We start from the raw sequence: 9,062 nt of genomic DNA on the forward strand, positions 1-9,062 counted from the left end.
ATATATGTATATATATGTATGTATGTATGTATATATATATACATATATACATACATATGTATATATGTATATATATGTGTGTGTGTGTGTGTGTGTGTGTGTGTGTGTGTGTGTGTGTGTGTGTGTGTGTGTATGTGTGTATGTATGTATGTATCAAATATATACATATATGCATTGATGGTGTTGTTATAAAAATTCAGTTGTAAAGCATATATGATTTTTGTCTAATTTTAACTAACTGTGTTGTTTCATTGTTTTTCTAAAATCTCATATGATTGTACCAATGAATTGATGATGTTGTTATAAATCTCATTTGATTTTTTCTAATGTCAGCTAAGTGTGTTGCTTGCAGCCATATGATTTTTTTCTAATTATTATACCAATTCATAATCTTATATGAATTTTTTCTAATGTCAACTAAGTGCATTGCTCACTATCAAAAGAGGCCACATAAGTGTTGAAATTAACAAGATATGACATAACAAGAACATAATAATATAAGAAGAACAACAAAACAAGATATGCATAAAAGTGTTGAAATTGCTCACTATCAAAAATGCCACATCTGATTATTCAAATGCCATTGATATTCCCTCTTTTGATAGTGAGCAATTTCAACACTTATAAGTGTTGAAATTGCATGCATTATATATAAACAATCCACAAAGACAAGACCGAAACATAAAAAATAAAAGAAGACAACAATTCACAAATTGTAGTGTCTACTAGGTCTACTAGGTCATTACCAAAGTAAAGTAAAGGCTTGTTGCTTCTATAATATATATATGTATATAAATTATATATATATACATGTGCATTGAAATGATAAAAGGAAGTTTCCTATTCGTAAAAGGCAGTAGAGGAAGAATTATTTTTTAGTGTGTTACAAGATATTTTGTTAGCTGCCAAGTTTTGGTTATTGGTAGTATCTAACAAAAAATCTTTTTTAAGGCACTATTAAATAATTTATCTTGTATTTTTTTATGCAAATGGGACACTTCCTTTTGATGTCTGCCAAAGTAAAGTCATAAAGACTTTACCTGAGAGGAAGACTCGTTGTCTTCTATACAGCTCCTTATCACGTCTCTAGATGCCTGCCACAACAATCACAACAAAATGCAATACAACTCATTTCTATATAACATACAATAATACACAAATTAATAAAAAATGTAAGAATAAAAGGCATAATCTCCAAAGAATTAAAGTGTGTTAAGAAACACATTTACATTGGTACAATGGTCTTCCACAAGTATGGTTTTTCCCTCGATGCTCCAGCATGCCTACAAAAAAATTGTAATAATTGGGGGTAGCAACGTTGTCACAATAAATCATCCATACATTATTGCATGCACAACAAGTTTTTGACCATCTTCAACATTTCACAACATGCATACAACCCTTACACACATCCATATATACATATTCAAATGCATAAGTACATACATATACATATCCATCTACATACATATGCACATATACATAGAATTCCACAAATGCACATATACATACATATGCATATGCATATATATAACATACATACAAAATGCATATAAATAGTTACATAAGGAATGTGTAGAGGGAATTTGCAGAGCTCAAGAATATGCAGTGAATTGGATTGTAATGAAAGTGACATGGGAAATTTTGTCTTATAAATTAATTCGAATGTGGGATATGAATGCATTCATTTGTGGTAGTTGATTTTCAAATTTGAATTGTTGTGGGAAACAATTGGTCATCTCATATTAAATATGTAGTCCTTCAATGCAAGCAAGGTTTGTTTTCTACACTGGGTTCAATGAATGGAGGTATATATATGTATATGTATACATATAAATATAAAATCTATAAATGCATACATACATACATATATATGTGTGTGTGTGTACACACACACACACACACACACACACACATACATATATATACATATATATACATGTATGTATGTATATATATACACATACATATACATGTATATACACATACATATACATATACATATACATATATACATATATGTATATGTATATGTATATGTATGTGTATGTGTATGTGTATGTGTATGTGTATGTGTATATACATGTATATGTATGTGTATATGTATGTGTATATGTATATGTATATGTATATGTATATGTATATACATGTGTGTGTGTGTGTATACCAATACATATGGACAGTATAGATTTCATATAATTGCACGTTGTTCGTAAGTTGAATGAAGCAAAGAAAATGGAGTCAAGTTCACACTATAATACAGGGGCATTATAAACAAAGAAAGATAATTGAAATGAAACCTTCAATGCCATTGAGAGAACTGATGAAAAAATAAATCAATTTCTGTAGGTACCAATGAGTACAAATCCATCATTGAAAACCTTTGAAAAAAATAAAATGCTATCGTGTGTGTGTCTATATGCACGCACACACACACACACACACACACACACACACACACCTGTGTGTGTGTGTGTGTATAACCATATAACCACATTAAATTGTAAGAGAGCATTGAAATGAAACCGTAAACCGCATACAAAGAAATCATCAATATACAAAGCATAATGCGGCTACTAAGGAGCATAAACCATCATTTGACATCCAATATGCCAGTTAATATTATTTATAGTGACTATATTGAATGGAAAACTTGGAATCAAATACAATTATGAGATATTGAAAGAAATGTTGGTTTACAGAAAACATTATAATTTAAATTGAAAGATTTATAACATTAAGCATTGACAAATAGAGGGAATTTAGTTATTTTGCGTGTACCAACTTGAATGAGTGCCCTTCAATAAGGAATTTACTAATTTTGTTGTTGATTACAACAAGTATATACTCACAATAAATAATAGTATCAGGCATACATTATATTGAAATAAAAATATTAACAGTTTTTTAAGTTCTGTGGCTATATGGTTATTGTCCAAATATATGTGTGTGTGTGTGTGTGTGTGTGTGTGTGTGTATACATATATACATATACATACATACATATACATATACATATATCCATACATACATATATACATACACACACACACACACACACACACACACACACACACACACACACACACACACATCCATCATTGAACATCTTTGAACAAAATAAAATGATACTCTCTCTCTCTCTCTCTATCTATATATATATATATATATATATATATAGGCACATAACTTGAAACTTAATATCACAAGGACAGAAAATAAAAGCGCAAGATGTAACTGTGATGTGATTAAAAACTGTGTGTTTATATATATATATATATATATATCCATCTTTGAACAAAATAAAATACTATTGTGTGTGTGTGTGTGTGTGTGTGTGTGTGTGTGTGGACAATAACCATATAGGCACATAACTTAAAACTTAATATCACAAGGTCAGAAAATAAAAGCACAAGATGCGGGAGTGAAAGATGTAACTGTGATGTGATTAAAAACTGGATATTGTTGATATTCTATTAGATGGGGATTCATTTCTCATATGATTAATTACTGAATGATGTTGTTGTATTTCTCATATGAAATTTATTGGAAGTAATAAATAGAAAAGTTTAAAGTTGTTCAAAAACAATATAATATGTATGCCTGATAATATTATAAAGTTGTTTGAAATCAGTGTAATATGTATGCCTGATAATATTATTTACAATGAGTATATACTCACTATAAATAATATTATCAGGCATACATAAACTTGAAATTAAAATATTAACAAATTGAAGGAGTTATGGCGGAGAACAAGGTTTTTTGCAGAGCAAACAATGAAAATGCTCCAAAAAAATCTTCATTTCCCAAAGTTTCTAGGGCAACGTAGTTGGCAGTAATTCGTGCCAAGTAAGCCCATACAAGCATACATATTAATGAAATGATAAATAATGAAGGTGTTTCGAATAATTATGAACAATAATCATTTTTTTGTATTATTTCTAATGATTTTGGCATTATAAACAGAGAGATACCATTTAATAGCACACCCATAAAATGAAATGATAAATAATGAAGGGGTTTCAAATAAATATGATCAATAATCATTTTTTTTTTGCATTCTCTGTAATGATTTTGCCATTTTAAACAGAGACACACCATTTAACAACGCACCCATAAAATGCACCCATTAAATGAAATGATAAATAATGAAGGGGTTTTGAATAATTATGAACAGTAATAAAAAAAATTGCATTCTCTGTAATGATTTTGGCATTATAAGCAGAGAGACACCATTTAACAACGTGCCCATTAAATGAAATGATAAATAATGAAGGGGTTTCAAATAATTATGAACAATAATCAATTTTTTTTGCATTCTCTATAATGATTTTCACATTATAAGCAAAGAGAAACCATTTAACAATGCACCCATAAAATGAAATGATAAATAATGAAGGGGTTTCAAATAATTATGAACAATAATTTATTTTTTGGCATTCTATGTAATTATTTTGGCATTATAAACGGAGAGACACCATTTAACAGTGCACCCATTAAATGAAATGATAAATAATAAAGGGGTTTCAAATAATTATGAACAATAATCAATTTTATTTGCATTCTCTGTAATGATTTTCACATTATAATAGAGAGAAACCATTTAACAACGCACCCATAAAATGAAATGATAAATAATGAAGGGGTTTTGAATAATTATGAACAATAATCAAGTTTTTTTGCGTTGTCTGTAATTATTTTGGCATTATAAATAGAGAGACACCATTTAACAACGCACCCATAAAATGAAATGATAAGTAATGAAGGGGTTTCAAATAAATATGAACAATAATCATTTTTTTGGCATTCTCTGTAATGATTTTGGCATTATAAACAGAGAGACACCATTTAACAGTGCACCCATTAAATGAAATGATAAATAATGAAGGGGTTTCAAAGAAAACGAAGAGATAATCAATTTTTTTGCCATTCTCTATGAGGATTTCATCATTATTAAATTGTAGCAAAGCAGTGAAATGAAACCCTAAACCGCATACAAAGAAATCATCAATAGGCAAAGCATAATGTAGCTACGAAGGAGCTAAACCATCATTGGGCATCCAACATATATGAAGGAAGAGAACGACTATTAGCTGGAAGCGTAGAGGAGCCAACGCAAGTTGCTAAGGAGTCGAACAAATGGTGGAGAAATGGAGTCGAACAACAGATGAAGGGGAACGAAGGGAAAAAAAAACAATGAAACTGCCTCAAAAAAATCTTATTTTCACTAAGTTTTTAGGGCAACATAGATGGTGGTAGTTTGTGCCATGTGGGCCCATAATGCATACGTGTGAAGGCATTTATGGGTTGTCAACAATTTTTTCGACCACCCATTTTAAACTGTATAATATTAAATAGCTTTTTTATAATATGCATAAGATAATATATTTAGGTTAATTTTTTATCTTTTTTAAGTGATAAACATATTAGTTATTAGGTATTTTATAAATGGATATTGGCCTTTTCTTGTGCGGCTATTGGCACAATAGAGGTCAAGTATTGGGCGACACTTTGAAATGGCCACTTTTTGACCTTTCGACGCATAACGACCCGTAGAAATCAAATTGTAACTACCCAAAAGCCAGATCAATAGCTATAAGCAGTTAAGTCGCATACGAAGACAACCAAAAAAAATTCAAAATCTGATGTATCGTTTAGGATCTCTGGGTGCGTGAAGTTAGCTATGACAGCTACTGGTGCTCTTCCCCTATAGTACTTCATTTATTAATTGATGTGTTAAAAGGGGTTCTCTCATGAATAGTTCATAAGCCACAACACTTACTAAAGGTTTTACAAATGAAGTAACAAGTTAAGTGGCCTTGAGCTTGGTAGAAACTTCATGCTTAAACACTCTTGAGCCAAAGAAGTACTAAAATGAGTGACCTTACAAGAAGTCTTGATGTTTCACCCTTTTGAGCATCACTTGGATGCAACGAGTGTTAAGTGGACCATTCATTCTCATGAGATATAGGTTCATTTGAACAACTGCATATGATTATGGATCAATGAATTTCACTCCAAAACTATGCAATTGAACCCTAATATTAATATCATAATTGGGCACAATGTTAAAAAAACTTCATATTTATCAATTAATGAGCTAAAGGAGTTTTATGATGAATAGTTCATAAAGCATAACAATTGTTGAAGGTTTTTGCAAATGAAATAACAAGTTAAGTGGTCTTGATCTTTGGGGAAACTCCATGATTAAGCACGCTTAAGTCAAAGAAGTATTGGAAGAAAAGCTCTCGAAAATACATGATGCTTCACCCTTCCTAACATCATCTAATTGCAATGAGTGCTAATTGAAGCCTTCATTCTTATGAGAGATGGATTCATTTACACTACTCATTACCTAAATATGAATCAATTAGTTTGAATCCAAAATTGCTTTTATCAATCCTAATATTATAATCATAATTTAACATATAAAATAAAATACCTCCTCCTTAGTAAACTCATCTCTGGCATAGGCTAATGATTACACCTCACTTTGCATCGTTGATTTATATTTGGCAGATAAGTTAGCTGGACCCCACATGTAAATCCGCAAATTTTGAGTTGAACTAGGTAATCCGTAGAATTTAGAGAGCCGACAAAATCTAGCAACTGAAAGTCTGTATACTTGTACTAGCTACATATAATTAAGAGTGGGTAAAACTAGATATAAATGTGCCCAACATGTTCGAAAGTAGATTCGATTTTCAAGAGAAATTTAATGCTAAAGCATAATAAGCTGCATTAATGGAGATGAGTTGTTACACTTTTTCTGCTAAAAAAAGGGCCTTAGGACAGGACAATTTTTATTTTTTTTTAATATTTGATTGGTTTACTCTAAAGGGCATAGTAGTTGTTTTATGTTTTTCCGGTTATTTTGGTTTGACTCATCATTAGAGCATGGTTCTTGTTTGGAACTTGCAGCAGTTCCATTTATCGTGTTTGAAAATACTCTTCGTGCATTTTGTCCACCTTCTCAAAACAATGCTCAGTAAGATTGGGAGGCGGATGATCTCTGTATATACTCAATTTTTTTTTTTTAACATGTGTATTATATTAATTAATAGAATTTGATGCGCTTATTCATAAAAAAAATAAATTAAAAATTGTGAAGGTGTTTGTTACATTTTGATTTATTAATAATATAATAATGTTAATATATCAATAAATATTATTTTTTTGTTATGATATTGCTACTAGGATTCAATTTTCAAATCAAATTCATTGACATGTGTTTCATGAGTAGTGGTTCACAAAAACCCATCTCTCATGAGAATGAATGGGCCCACTCGGCACTCATTGCATCTAGGTGAGGCTCACAGAGGTGAAGCATTGGGCCTTCCTCAAAGGTCACCCATCCTAGTACTACTCCAACTCAAGTGTGCTTTACCACAAAATTTCCTCTAAATTTAAACCCACTTAGCTTGCAACCCACTTATTTTTTTGTGTTAATAACTATCATCTAATTAATTCTCTTATATTTAATCTTTATATTTACAAGAATGCTTATGGAGAAACTATGTATACTATTGATACACCAAAATCTATCATTCATTAGCCAAATACCAAATGATTTAGTACTAGGGGAAGAGGCGTGCCCATGTTCCAATAACTATTCATATATGAATTTACATAAAACATTAATTTCGGATCAATTTCTTTGTATGTTAGGGTTTGAATTTATATATTCTCTTCATATACGAATTCTTAGAAATGATATGCTAGGTTATTCTCTACTTAACATACTACTAACAATGAAGGATTTCTTTCAAGTCATCTTCTTTGTAACAATTAGAAAATTTGTAGTCTTCTTAAGATTGAGTTGTGAACTAAGTATTTCTTTCAAGTTTATATTTTTAGCATAATCTTGTTTATTGTTTGTGAGTTGTGAATTAAGTTAGTTTAGTAGATTTCTAGCTAGTAATATAAATGCAATTTTTAAAATATTCAAGATACTAGGGAAAAAAATGAATGTCTCACCTTTAGTATCCACAATTTGTGTAGATGATATTCATTTTTTTGTTAATAACTATCATATGATATAATTTGTTATTTTAAATTTACTCTACATATATTATTGACACCCATCGACAATACCATAGTAACAAATGGTCACCCTTCTTATCTAAGTATTTATGCACAAAGTATAAAGATAACAATTAAAGATACACTTAATCTTATATAATATACAAAGTTTACTAAATGCCAACCCATAATATTATTTTAATAACTACCCATATCATTAATGATACTTCTAGAATTTACTTAAAACCACTTTATATAGAATAATGTAAATTTGCTTGACAATAGAAACCTACTCCTTCTAAAAGTATTACAATAGTTCTATTTGTAATATTCTTATCTATAATCTTGGATCTCTATAATTCTTATGTATTATTAGGTCTTTAAAAAATAGAAAATACATCCTCATTCTTCATTATTTTTATCTCCATGCTTAACACTAAACATTATTTAATACTAAACAAATCTTAACACTAAACATTATTTAAAACCTATAATCATAAAAAATGCTTACAGAATGTTTCATTCCTACTTGCATTTAAAAATAGTGTTTTAAACTAAAATTATAAAATTGTCGGTATTTTAATAAGAACAAAAATACGTATGTGTATATATATTTTTTAAACATAGTGCCTCGCATAAAGTCAAGGACACATCTAGATTCGTAAGGCATGGACAAAGTCAAATTAACATCCATACAAAAGTTTAATATTTTTCTAATTTAAATTTCCAAAGAAAGCCAACATTTGAATGAAATTGCACATTGGTGTTAACATCAAATCTCAAAGAAGATTCCTACCCTAGAAAACTACTTTACTATATTTCTATTGGGTGTTCATTGGATTATGTTCCAATGATTGATTGGTAGACTTGGTTATATTTTAATAATATGAAATCTTTTTTAATTAAAAATAACTTTTCCTAATATAAAATATCATTAATTTAGAATAATGATTTAAGAAGTAGAGTTGATTTGAATGTTGAACTTAGTAATTAATATAATGTAAATAGAAAATAAGTGTATTTAGTCTTATTGTAGT

The sequence above is a fragment of the Cryptomeria japonica genome, chromosome 3 (assembly GCF_030272615.1).
Source record: "Cryptomeria japonica chromosome 3, Sugi_1.0, whole genome shotgun sequence".
Taxonomy (NCBI): Eukaryota; Viridiplantae; Streptophyta; class Pinopsida; order Cupressales; family Cupressaceae; genus Cryptomeria; species Cryptomeria japonica.